The following is a 14,714-nucleotide window of genomic DNA, read 5'->3' as shown; positions in this document are numbered from 1 at the left end:
TTTGTTTAGAAATTCAGGACCACAAATATTTTTAAGCATCTATTATTTACCAGGCAGAACAGTAGGAAGGCCTAGCACAACAGAGAGAGGTCTTATAAAAAGGAACCCTTCTGAAAAGGGTTTTGTTTTGTTTTGTTTGTTTCTCTTAAACAGAAACAAAACAAATAAAATAAGCTTTTACTATGGTAGAAGGGATTTAAATCAGAAAAAAATAACATAATGAGAGTTCATTCAAATACGATAGAAAGATTGATTTGGTGATATGCTTTTCAAAACAGATTTATGCATTGTAACAGATAACAACTAAGATTTAAATATAGGACGGATCGCACTGATTTTGCTTTTACCTCCTGCACCTACTATACTATTATTTAAAGGTCTAGAATTTTTTTGTACTGGTGTATCTTATTTTATTGTTTATAATCCTTTAATACTCAAGAGGTTTTCAAATAGACTAATAAGGCATTTTCAAATGGCCTAATAAAATAAGTTCCCCCAAAAGTTGGCATTGTGTTTGTAAAGCAATTGGGAGAAAGCGTGATTTCTCTGCAAAATCAGTGCAATCTGTCCTATATTTAAATCTTATTTGTTATCTGTTACAATGCACAAATCTGTTTTGATAAGTGAGAGTATATAAATTTTCTCTATATGGAAACTGTGTGGATTATAAGATTACTTTTATGTAGAGAAATTGTAGCAGATGGGCATAGTGATGCAGATACTAAAGTAAAAAAAAAAAAACAAAATCACATATCCAAGGGTAGAGATGCTTCCCTTCATAAAATGAATCTATTTCTTTTGAAATACTATGTATAAATCTAACAAAATTGCGCCAGGGATGATTGTTATCAAAGAGAATACAGATGAATGCTTTTGTGAGACAAATAATCATATCATAATAAAAAAATTACTTCTTATTTTATGTACAGCCGTGCATGGCATAATGACAGAGATAAGTTCTGAGAAATGTGATGCTAGGCGATTTGATCATTGTTCGTACATCAAGGTGCACTTGCACAAACCTAGAAGGGGATATGCTTTTCAGAGCATGTTTATGTATCATTGTAACAGATACAAAATGAGAATTAAATGTAGGATGGATTCTGTATTTGCCTCATGTATCTACTATATTATAATCCAAAGTGATATACACCCAGGCTATATGGTAAAGCCTATTGCTCCCAGGCTAAAAATCTGTGCATGTTACTATAGGAATACTGCAGGAATTTGTAACACATTGGTTTTTCTATATGTAAACTAGAAAAGGTACAGTAAAAATGCAGTATAATAAAATGGTATACCTTTATAGGGCACTTACCATGAATGGAGTTTGAAGGACTGGAAACTGATGTAGGTGAGTGATGAGGGAGTGGTGAGTGAACGTGAAGGCAAAGAACATTACTGTACACTACTGTAGACTTTATCACACTGTACATTTAGGCTACACTAAACTTACAAAAACAGTTTTTCTTTCTTCAATAATAGCTTAACCTTAGCTTACTGTAACTTTTTTTACTTCACGAACTTTCAAAACAATTTTAAACTTTGTGACTGTTTTGTAATAACACTAAGCTTAAAACACAAGCGCATTGAAGAGCTGTACAAAAGTATTTTCTTTTTTACTATTCTTTTCCTATAAGTGTTATTTTCTACTTTTAAAAAGTATTTTTTAAATATTTCACCTTTTAAACTTGCTTGCTAAAAACGAAGAGACAAGCCCACAAGTTAGCCTAGGCCTACACGGGGTCAGGATCATCAATGTCACTGTCTTCCACCTCCACGTCTTGTCCCATTGGAAGGTCTTTAAGGTCAATGACATGCAGAAAAATGCCATCTCCTATGAAAATACCTCCTGAGGATGTTTAAGAGTTAACTTATTTTTAATAAAGAGTACATGCTATAATAACAATAAAATGTGTATTACAGTAAATATATAAACCAGTAACATAGTCATTTATTATTATTAAGTATAATATACTGTACTAACTGTATAGAATGCACAGTACTTTTATACAACTGGCAGCACAGTAGATTTGTTTATACCAGCTTAACCAGAAACATATGAGTAATGCATTGTGCTACAATGTTCTAATTGCTAAGACATGATAGAAATTTTTAGCTCTATTATAATCTTATGGGTCCACTGTTGAATATGTGGTCCTTCATTGGCCAAAATGTTATGTGGTACATGACTGTACTTTGTGGCTTTTGGGTTCTCATATAGAATTTCCTTAAAGTGAAGGTATACTTGTGTCTAATATAACACAAATAAATTGGCAATAATGACTTCCAATCTAGTAGCCAATTGGGACTTTGGAGTTGAAAAGAAAACATTTCAGGTAAGAATTCTTACTTTGTGAATAATACTTTTTAGATGATGAAAAATTGTTAGGATTTCATTTAAATTAAGAAAAATAGCTTGATTATCTAGGGAAGTTAAAAGCATCAATGTAACATGATATTTCCATATAGTGTGGATTTCATGACATGGCATAAAAGTCAAGGGATTAAGAATTAGGTAAGATGTGTTATATGTAGATACTCCACTCTTCATTAGCTGTTGACTTTAGACAAGTCACTTATACCCTCTGACTTTACATGCTCATTGCAATATTTAAATATTTGATGTATATACAGAAGCCTCTAAACTCTGGGCATGAAACTAAAATTTGAGCATAAGATATGTTCATTGCTACTGCGGTGTCACTGCTTCTAGAACTTGTCAGCGGACAGAACTAGTGAAGTTTATATATGTATACCCAAGTATGTGCACATGTTAACATTTCTTTATCTGTATGTATATTAAAATAAAAATGAGTTCATATATCTACATCTCCAAGTGAGCACTATGAGGTTAATTTTAGCAGTCTTTCCTTGCTCATTTGTAATTTCTTTCTCTGGCAGTGAGAAACCTGTCTCCCAATATCAATGATTTATTTACTTATGCATTTCAACCTATATACATGCAATGTAATTTTATAGTTTCTAGCTTGAACTTTTATGAGAAAAAAAAAAACCTAGAGTACAATGTCTATGTATAGCTCTTTTCATAGTTAGCCTTATCCTTTGCAGGTTTTCTCCTTTTATAATTCAGTTTTCCAAAATTACTTAAGTTAGATCCTTTCCTTGCATTGTCTTCAGTAATGTTATATCTTACATTTGTAATCTGTTTAGACTCATTTGTCACAATCTTTACTCCATCTGGGGATACCCCATTTTGTTTGTTTCTTATTTTTTATTTGCATGCTATATAGCTCACCCTCTGTGTTGCACGGTTCTGTGGGTGTTGACAAATGGAATGAGTTGTGGTAATTTGTGCAGCACCACAGACAGTTCCATTGCCCTTAAAATTTCCTCATGCAATCACTTCGTAGTAAATCTTCCGCATCTCTATCCTGGAAAACACTGATCTGTTTCCCATCTCCATGTTTTGCTTTTTTCAGAATTTCAGATACATGGAGTAATACAATATTCAGTCATTTGGGTTTGCTTTCTTTTACTTAGCAAAATGTGCTTAATATTCACCCACGATATGCATGAATCAATAGTTTTTTACATACACACACACACATACACACACACATATTTGAGTAATATTTCATTGCATAGATATGCCACAGTTTTATCATTCATTTACCAGCAATATTTCCTTTTATAGATATGCCACAGTTTTTTCATGCATTTACCAGTGGAAGATAATAGCTTGGTATTTCTAATTTTTGTCAATAAAAGATAAAATTGCTATAAGTATTCAAATATAGATTTTTGTACAAAAATATATTTTCAGTTTATTTGGGTAAAATACCTAGCAGAATTGTAGCACTGAATCAACAGTCCCCTGGAACACTTTCCAGCATGGTGGTAACCAGCCATGTTTGGCCACTGAGCACTTGAAATGTGGTTAATGTGATAGGGAGATGACTATTAATTTTAGTTAGTTTAAATTTAATAACTGACACTTGATTTAGTTATTGGAAAACTTTTAAATGTGTGTTGGACAACTTGGGTTTATGAATCTACTTTTCCAATTGTAAATTTTATAAAAACTTAGTATCTGAATTGAGATAAGCTATAAGCACACACTGGATTTCAATGACTTAGTATGAAAAAAGATATGCAAACTGTTTAATGTTTTTTGCACTAATCACATGTCAAAATAATTATACTTGGAATATGCAAGGTTAAATAAAATACATTATTAAAATACATTTCACCGCTTCTTTTAACTTAAAAAAAAATGTGGCCACAAGAAAAATTTAAATAACATATGTGGGCTCACATTATATTATTATTAGCTAACACTGCTGTAGAACCTTATACTATGAGGTTATATTATATATTAAAGTATATTTTGTATCAAAATGCACTCAGTATTCTGAAATGGACATCAACAATCTATCTACTACCACCTCCAGTTCTTGAAAAATAATCAGGCACACCTCATTCTACTACCTTCTGTGGAGAAAGGGCTCACTAAGTTCCAAATCATTGGTGACAGCTCTATATCCTCAGATAGGAACTTCAGCAAGAAAAGAGCTGGAAGAATGGAGAGTAAGGCTTCAGGTGAGATTCTAGGTCTGGCAGTATTAAGTGTTGTTAAGGAACAGCATCTCCTGATCCCCTAAACATGACATGGATTGTAGGGACACTTCTGATTGTTGAAGCTCCAGTTCATAGCTTACTTTCTTTTGAGGAAAAGCGACTTCTTTCTTTCTCCCACTATGAATTATTTATACTAGGCATTACTACTTACTAAGTGAATACAGTTATACTAAGTGATTAGAGTTATACTAAACATAAATACATATTGCTTATATTGTTTATATTTATTAATTCAAATGCAAAGTATAGTATCTCATGCTTTTACGTCTTCTTTTATTTTTCAGTAATGTGAAATGAACAGTGAAAAGTTCACATCTGTGCAAAGAACACTTTTCTTCCCCCCTTTTATTTAACTTATGAAAGAAATTACATATATGAATATAGTCTAATGATTTAACGGTATACATATCACCTAGCCAAAATTAAATTAAAACTCATTTTCAAAAGATAAATAATAGAGAAAAATTTTTAAAAAGACATTTCAAGAAATTTAATGCCTTAGCATAATATTTTACATGTCCAATATTTATTTTTTCTAGAAAACTAAAGAAGAGTATAGAAAATTTAAGACTATTAAGCACAATATTTATTAAAAACATAATTAAATACCATTAGTATATTTTCCTACTATGATAAATAATTATTTTAAGTTTTATCTTTGCTATAGTGTTAAAGCTAAGTTTATGGAAAATCTCTTCATATAAGATAACTTTCTAAAACTATCCTATACCTTAGATGAGTTTTATTTTATAATTTCCTGAAGCAACCTAAGTCATCTATGAGTTCTAATTAAATACATCTCTCCCACACTCAAACCAGGTTGAGAAAGTAAATATGTACTTACAATATAGAGAACATATCATGGGAAGCACGTAGACAAGCTGTTAAACTACTCCACTGTATTATCAAATCCTTGAGTAATTACATTCTAAACCTGACGAAGAAGAAAGAAATAAAGAAATATGTTGTTAAATGTACTGGATGTACTGTATACATAGCTAAATAATATCACAAAAATCTAAAAGAAATCACACATTATAAAAATAAGTCTTTTGATATGTATTATTGTGTCCTTTATATCAATTTATGATTTCTTTTAATTTTTAGAAAGAAGTTATTGAATTTCTTAAGTCATTAGGATACACAACAATATTATTAGAATGAATAAATGCCATAACTGAATGTCTAAGAAAGTGAATATAAGATATCATGATAACTAAATATATTTAAGGTCTCTGTTTTCTGCATTTTCCAGTTAGAATAAATGAGCAAAACCACAAACACAAGTATTGCATATAAAGTATGGAATGTACTGGTTATAATTCCTCGCATAAAATATCAAAACACTGACTAAGGTAATACAAATAGAGAAGGGACATTTACATCTATATAAACTGGTTTCAGAGTCTCTGTGAATAAATTTTTTTATTACTATTTTTATGTCTCATCATTGAATGCCATTCTTGCTTTCATTATATCTGTTTTTTGCCACCCAACAACTGATTTGATGCATCCAAAATGACATTGGCTGGGAAGTCAGGAAAATCAAACACTGAGAATTCTTTCTAGAATAAGAGCAGATGAAGGTCAGCCAGTGACCTGAGTTCTTTTATCTATTCAGCAACTCAGATTTGTGTGTATGTGTGTGTGTGTGTGTGTGTGTGTGTGTGTGTATGTACTACCCAAATCATGATTATGAATTATCAACTCAGCATGTTGAATAAATGACCCTCAAGCAATGGAGCTGTTCTTGCATTGTGATTATTTTTGTTGGTAATGTTTTATTTGAATATAGTTATTATTATCTTTATCTTCCTTTTCCAATTACATGTAGGGAGAAAATAATCATCTTGTATTTCCTTCATTTGTGTCTAAGCCAGTCAAATAAAAATAATAATATTCTTCTCTTTTGCTTTTTTACATGTCTTTCCTCCTACAGTGTTCGACGCAACTTCCTTTCACGAGGCAGAGGTGGGGAAAAGACACTTGGTTTCTGTCATTTAAAGCATTATTTTGATGTATGGTATAAAGTTAGTCAGTCTTTAGAAAATCCTTCAGTTCTTTCTTACCATATCAAGAGCAGGTTTGGTGGATTAGTCTATTACTTGGATGTTTTGCCAAGGCCCAGAGCCTTAGTCATTTAAAGATGAAACATTAAGATGAGTCACTAACTGTTTTTACTTTCATCTTCATGTTTGTTGGCAAACATATGACTAACATGGAATTTTACACAAAGGAGTTTCAAATCATGTACATAAAGCAATAGGGAGAAAGCCCTCATCCTCCGTTGCTTTGAGAAATGTCCCAAGAGGTGGAGAGAGAGCACAGTGGAAGAGTGCTGCCACAGTGTTTGTTCTCTTTCCACATCTTCCATGGCCACGTCTCTAGGGGGAGTAGCCTCAGGAATTCCTAATTAAGTTGAGGGGATGCTCAGAGTCTTTGCTTCCAATTTTGGGAAGAGATTACTATATGGAGTAATCCCATGCCAACATGCAGTCACCCAGTCGTGGCCAAGAGGGTCCCACAGCCAGTTTGCCATCTCACTTTCCTTGGCTATCATGCACCATGGATCACGAGTAGAGGGGGGAAATAGACCTTCTGAGAACATGGCTCAGCCACAGAGGTCTGTGAAATCCTCAGTTTTAGCTAGGTGTCAGGAGAGGGAAGTAGCAGAGACTCTAAGGGAACTTCTCACCAAGGTCTGAATTAGCTTGGCTATTAGGCAGAGACAGAGTTGAAAAAGGCCTGACTGTGAGAGGTGTCAGCAGTCCAGTGGACCTGGATCGGCTCACTGAAGAAAGGCAGTCAGAAAAGGCAGACTTCATGCAGCAGATCATCTCTGAGCTGCAGATAAGGATTCAGCCTTATGTTTAAGAACTAGGATTACATTCAGAGTAGACACTAAGAGCAAAGGTCTAGATCAATCAATGCATGTTCAAGAAGATCAATCATCTAGGATCAATCAATGCATGTTCAAGAAGAAAGACATCCTGGGACACCTGTAGTTATAGTGACCCAGGGCACCGTGGTGGGGAGGTGGGGGAGAGTAAGCAGGACCAGGTCATGATGGGCCTCAAAGGCCACTGGAAGGAGTTCAGATTTTATTTATAGTGTAATGAATGCAGCAACATTTTGACTGGGAGGTCTAGCATGATCTGAATAAAATTTGACAGACTCACTTCAAGTGGCTAGTTCAAAAGCTTTTGCGATCTTGAGTTGAGAGACTGGTGGTGAAGTTTGATGGAATGAGGTGTTTAGATTTGGGATATATATGAACCAAGTATAAAATTCAATTTATCAATTTCATCATTTCACAAACACAAATGCATTTTCTGAGCCATCATTATACAACTATAGGGTAGATTATTATTTTTTTCTGGAGAGAAGGATTCATTTAAATAATAAAAATTAGATATTTATGCAGATTTCAGTAAAATTCACCAAGGGGAAAATATGAAGACATATTAGTTTTATATAACTGTTTTCAGTTTCTGTTGAACCAGTCAATTAAAGATAGAGCAAATATTCAAGTAAAGCACTATATGATGTAAATAAAAACAACAAAGAAATAACCAAATAGAGCATTACTTATAAAGATAAAAAAAACTTTAGAGGATTCTGAATCATATTGTTAGAAACAGCTCAGATATATTCAAAACTGAATTCCATTAATAGGAGCATGGTTCCTAATTCAATTCACCCGATGTGATTAAACGACATTGAATTTTGAACAAATAATGACAATTACTTTATGCTGTTTATAGTAATAAATGAGATTTACTGCCAGGAGAGGTCATGGAGTCAATTCCTTTGGCTGTACTTTAAATAGAATTTTATAACTTCAGAATTACTACACTGGATCTTTAAGCCTTCTCTAATTCAATATACATTTTTATAAATGCCTTCTATATAACAGAGAGCTGCTAGATGCTATAGTTATAAGGGTTTCTAACACACACCTCCTACCCTTAAAAGTTTCACTGTCTAGAGGAGGGAGAAAGAGAAATGAAGAACTGTGTAGAATATGTCTGCCTGGGATACATGGGTAGCAGTGTACCATTGTACTTGGTGGAAGCTTAGTGGAAATAGACTGCGCAATGCAAAGGCTGAATGGTGACCAGACAGTGCAGCATGAACAAAGATGAGCAGGACAGAGATAAAATCATCTGAGACTAAAATGCAATCTAGCTTCAGCGGAACAGAGCAGTAGGGAGTGTACTGGAAGAACTACAAGAGGCAGGGGAGGTAAGGAGAGGCCCAGTCCTTTGGAGGATCATGCTAAAAACGTGAACCTCATGAACATGAATAATAACGCCTAGTGTCAAAAGAGTACTCACTATACACAGGCAGTTTTAAGCGTTTTATACATATATGTTCTCATTCAGTCCTATCAACAAGCTTTTGAGGTATCATTATTCCAGTTTTAGAGATGAGGAATATGAAACACAGAGAAGTTAAGCAACTTGTCCAAGGTCATCCAGCTTGCAAGTGGTGCAGCTGGACTGGAACCCAGACACATTGATTTCAGAGCCCATTCTTGGTGCCACACATCTGCCTCAGACCATCAACGTGCGACGATTTGACCTTAAAGGATTTCTTTTGCATAATGTACATGACAAAGAATCTTTTTTTCTTTCATGGTACAAAAATGTTGGATGGCTCTTTATATTAGGTAGAAATAGAATCCTGAATCTAAAACCACAAAGCCAGGTGAGAAGGAAAAAGGGAGAGAAATAATGAATGTTTCTCCAGCATTTTACTGTGGGACAAATTCTGGACTAGACGGTTTGAAGATCATCTCGTCCATATTTCTGTAGCACCCGAAACAAACAAACAAAAAGTGTAGCTATGGAAGAGGCATAAGATTCGTGCTTGTTTCTACAGTTCTTGTTGATTTTCCTTATCTGGAATCTTTTGTGGTTTGGGCTTTTGTCTTCCTTCTGTTACTTAGCTGACTTGGACAATCTGTCTTGACTCTATGGTTAAGGTGAGCAGGCTTCTTCCTTGTGAATTGAGGGAGAACCAGATTGGGGCTTCTCAGGAAAGCCAGCCCAGAATGATGCAAACTTCTCTACCCTCTGAGTTGCTGCGGGGGACAGGAAATTAGACAAACATCAATGTTTTGAGAACTTAAAATACACTCGGGTTTGGAATACAGGTGAGTAATTGTGCCAATAGATGTTTGAGATTGATTTGTCCCAATTTGTACACTTATTTTATCAATAGAAATATTTTCAGCACACACTTTTTGAGGAAAGGAGAGCTGCTTTGTTCTCTTTTTTTCTTTTTTCTTTTTCTTTTTTATAGAGATGAGGTGTCACTATGTTTCCTAGGCTAATCTTGAACTCATGAACTCAAGCAACCCTCTCACCTTAGTCTCACTGGCAGAAACTTTCAGGAAAACTCTCTACCCGGGAGCTTTAAGCAGGACTGGAAACCTCATTGTATACTCTTCTCGGAGCATCCATTTTACTCAAAGAATTGAGAAAATGAAATGTATTTTAAAATAGAGATAGAGTATATCATAAATAAAATGCAGAAGGCAGAAAATTTTTTTTGAGCTGGGGGTCTTACTCCATTGCCCAGACTGGAGTACAGTGGCAGAATCACTGACCTCCTGGGGTCAGGGTATCCTCCTGTCTCAACCTTCCAAGTAGCTCGGACTATAGGCATGTGCCACCATGCCCAGCTAAATTTTTAATTATTTTGTAGATACGAGGTCTTGATGTGTTGGCCAGGCTGGCCTGAAGCTCCTCTCAGCCTCGAGCTCAGCAATTCTCTCGCCTCAGCCTCCCAAAGTGTTGAGATTACAGGTGTGAGCCACTGCACCCAGACTTGTATATACATTTTTAAAGACTTATTTATTTAATCAAAACATTTACTGAATCCCTACAACAACTGGTGCTGCTCTGATTTTGGGGACTAAGGCAGATTTTTTTTACACTTTTATGCTGGTTAATATTAAACTAAAATGCATATGTTTCAGTACTGCATGGGGACTCATTTTATGGAAATAAGTTGATGAATATTTTGCCTTCAGATGCTGGGGAAATTAAATGACTGTTTTGATTTAGACCAGAGCTTAGCAAACTTGAGCACTAAGGAGCTGGATGGTGAACATTTTAGGCACTGCAGGCCAAGTCAAGGATGTTCTATAGGCACCTATACATTCTGCAGTTTCTGCCACACCTACTCCACTCTTCTGCTGTAGAGTAAAAGCAGACAAAAGTAATGTGCTATAGTTTACCAAATTCTGCTTTAGACTGTAATGAATCATTTTATTTTTAAATTTCACTGAGATATAAGTCTGAAAAACGTTTGATATGTGTCTTTAAATTGAATTAATAAATTTTAAGCACTCCATTTCTTCATTTCTCTAGCTCTAAAGAGGTCTTGGAATAATTAATCCAATGAATGATACATCATGTCTTCTGATATAACAGGTCTGGGAGAGACAGACCAATCAGTAGCCTGGGAGCTTCTGATGAACAGGGTAAGGGTTGGGCTAACCTCTAGTTGCTGTCCCAACAACTGCGGTGTACTTCTTGCTTATTCAGATGGTGGTTTGAATCCTGAGTCTACAGGATAAGACCTTCACTGGAAGCAAGATCTGAAAATAGGACTTAGCAGGTAAAGTCACACAAAGATTGTATACACTAGTGTCCATCATCAAACATACCCATCCAGAGGGAGGTACTTCCTGGAACCATGGCTGAGAAAACAGCCCAGAAACAGACAGTTGATGGTGACATCTCTTCCTTATAACTATTATTATTTTGTATATGGCAATAACAAGAACATGAACACTTGCTTTTTTAAGTATCTACTTTCAAGAGAGTTCAATGAGGTTGAGCCTTGTAGATGGGATAAGGCAGGCGTTTTGATAAACTGTTCTTCCAACACTCCTTCCTTCTCATTTTTCTGACAAAATTGGAGAAGGTATTTTAAAAAATGGAAGAAAGCCGGGCTCGGTGGCTCAGCCTGTAATCCTCATCACTACAATAAATCAAAAAATCAGCCAGGCATGGTAGCGCATGCCTGTAATTCCAGCTACTTGGAAGGCTGAGGCTGAAGGATCGCTGGAGACCAGCAGGCGAGGCTGCGGTGGCCGGGAGTGGCCACTGTACTCCAGTCTGGGCGACCGGGTGAGACTCCAACTCAAAAAAAAAAAAAATGGAAGAAAGGGAGGGAGGGAGGGAGGAAGGGGGGAGAAAAAGAGGTAAGAAGGAAGAGAGGAAGGGGGAGAGGGAGGGAAAGAGAGGGGAAGGGGGGAAGGGAGGAAGGACTGTGATATTTCTCTTGGACTTACTGACATTGGCGTAGCTCTATGCATGCTGCCTGCTATCTTTGGCCAGACTCCCAGAACTCTAGGGGTAGTGAGAGATGGTTCAGATTTTCTCTCTCCTCCTGACCCTTGAATGATTTCCTCTAAAAGAAGTTGACAGTCACTGAGCAGGTTCTTTCAGTATGCTACAGAGCCTGGAGATCAACAGTGTTGGAAAGGTTAAGATTCACTGGTTTGTCCCCTTTAATATAGGTTCTCAAACTTTAATAGACATAAGAATAATCTGGATAGCTTATTAAAAACACAGACTTAAGGAAGATATTTCCAGAGATGCTGATGACTCGTTATGGGATAAGATCTAGAATTTCCATATCTAACAAGTCCTCTACCTTTCAGAGGGATTTGATGCAAAGATATTTGGGACCATGTTGTGGAAAATAACAGAACAGTTCCAAAGAGTTCAAAACAGTTGACTAAAAGAAACTATAGGAACTCATATCATTATTTAAATAGCTATTAAAATTTTTCTTGAGTATAAATTAACTTCATGAAAAATAAATATTTCATTATAAATTTTAATTATAAAACTTAAGACATAGCTTTTTCATTTAGACCCAAGGTTCTTGGAAAATCAATAATCAAATGATAAAATTTAGCATATTGTGTTTTTTTGTAATCAACAAAGAAGACACTCCTATCCTAACAAAAATGTTAAGTGAATATTTTATACCATGACAATTTAGAATAAAGTTTTTCTTCTTTTTTTTAAGGTGTGTTTACACTGATGAAAGATTTTTAAAAGTCAGAATTTCTTATTAAAATCTCCCCAGATAAATAATGTTGTGGGGTAAAAAAGTCCATTCCAATTTTAGCTGCAATTTATGGATTAAATACAATGGTTTCAGCTATGTGTGGATAGCATGTAATTTACAAATAAACTGAGTTTTTTAAAAAATGAAATACATTATATTGTTCCAAAAGTAAGGCGATTGACCACAAAGCAGTACCCTGACTCACTGCGTGCAAAGAAAAGCATTTTGTTTTAAAATAGATTTATCTCCTTTTGAATCATTTTAAAACTTGAATTTCAGGATTTTAATCGTCTAAATAAAGGCACCACATTCTTCTGGCCTTAACCCTTCCAGGGGTGAGTGCTCCACCATTGTGAATAGATCTTGCCTCTACTAAGCAAACACAGAACCCAGATTACCTGATATAAAACCTCACAGAGACTCCTATTTTGTTCTTCTAATTCACACTTATACAGTATTTAAAAAAAAATCTGGAGCCGGGCTCGGTGGCTCAGCCTGTAATCCCTTGCCTTTGGGAGGCTGAGGTGAGTGGATTGCCTGAGCCCGCGGGCTCGAGACCATCTGGGCAGCGAGATCTCATCTCTACAATAAAATAAAAAAAATCAGCCAGGCATGGTAGTGCATGCCTGTAATTCCGGCTACTTGGAAGGCTGAGGCGGAAGGATCGCCGGAGCCCAGCAGGTCGAGGGCTTTGACTCTAACTCAAAAAAAACAAAAAAACAAAAAACTGTACCTATTCAAATTATTTACATTTATGCAGTTTTCTGCCAACATTTTTGCATCAATGGCCTTCATATTTTTTATATCTGTCTTTCATATACGAACCGTGTATGGAAAATATGCAGATTTAAATCCATATTAACATGGGAAAATTAGAATAAATTATAAAGCCATTTTCATATAATTTGATCCAATGATATTTAAATATTTACCATAAAAGTGAAACATTGCTAAAGGAAAATAAGATAGAATACGCAATCTAAATTTTCTGCATAAGTATCTTTTTCATTTTGTATCTATCTGATCCACCCTAGTAAGTGAGTAGAGAGATATCACCTGGGCCTTGGGTTTACTGAAGACAGGGAGTTGGAAGCTCTGGACAGAAAGCTAGTACCAGGAAGACTTTCATCCTTACCAGAGTATTCAGTATTTGATACATTTGTGTTCCAAATTCTTCTTTAGAAATGCAAGTGAACTCTCATGTTATTCTGACTTTTATGTAAGTTTATGTAATCAGATAATCTGGTTGTCCTTCTAAGCACCTAGCTGATACTAGCCCCCTGTTGTATATTGAGTTATAGTCTCCAAAAAGTTGAGTTGAAGTCTTAACCCCCAGTACCTGTGACTGATTCCTTACTTGGTAATAAGGTCGTTGTAGATATAGTCAAATTAAGATGAATATGTCGATTATCTTGATGGTGATAATCATTTTACAATGTCTATGGATATCAAAACCATGTTGTACATCTTAAATACATACAAATTTTATTTGTCATGTATACCTCAGTAAAACTGGGAGAAGAAAAGATGAGGCCATATTGGATTAGGATGAAGCCTAAATCTAATGACAGATGTTATAAGAACAGAGTCATTTAAGGACACAGCCAACACAGAAAGAAGGCTAAGTGAAGACAGACAGAGATTAAAGTTATGCCACCACAAAGATTACTGGCAGTTACCAGAAACTTCAAAGAGTTCTGGCAACCACCAGAAGCTAAAGGAAGCAAGAAAGGATTCCTCCTGAAACCTTTGGAGGGAGCCTAGCCCTGCTAAAACTTTCATTTTGAACTTTTAGCATCCAGAATTGTGAGACAATAAATTTCTGTTGTTTGAAGCCATCCAGTTTCTGGTTATTTATTATGGCAGTCCTAGGAAATTTATATCCATCACGGACTTAATTTTAATATGGGTAAAGAGGGTAGTTGAGATAATGGTGTTATGCTACTGTGTTGTTATTGCATAAAAAGAAGGCAGCGTAAGAATTCTGTTCACTTGGGAGATGGAAATTGAGGGAA

At 35.3% G+C, this 14,714-nt stretch overlaps 1 protein-coding gene across 2 annotated transcripts in view; it reads right to left on the bottom strand.

Moving 5' to 3' along the window:
• Positions 1-5,541, bottom strand: part of FUT9 (fucosyltransferase 9) — a 108,217-nt gene extending 102,676 nt beyond the window's left edge. The window contains exon 1 of one of the 2 annotated variants that reach the window (XM_008072135.1): positions 5,447-5,541. The gene's annotated coding sequence lies outside the window, so the exon portion shown is untranslated. The remainder of the gene's footprint in view (positions 1-5,446) is intronic. The other variant, XM_021705978.1, reaches the window with a different exon arrangement.
• Between the last annotated feature and the right edge of the window lie 9,173 nt (positions 5,542-14,714).

Source organism: Carlito syrichta, unplaced genomic scaffold (genome assembly GCF_000164805.1).
Source record: "Carlito syrichta isolate Samal-C Ts95f unplaced genomic scaffold, Tarsius_syrichta-2.0.1 Scaffold314865, whole genome shotgun sequence".
Classification (NCBI taxonomy): domain Eukaryota; kingdom Metazoa; phylum Chordata; class Mammalia; order Primates; family Tarsiidae; genus Carlito; species Carlito syrichta.
This window is presented reverse-complemented; position numbering and strand designations above follow the sequence as displayed.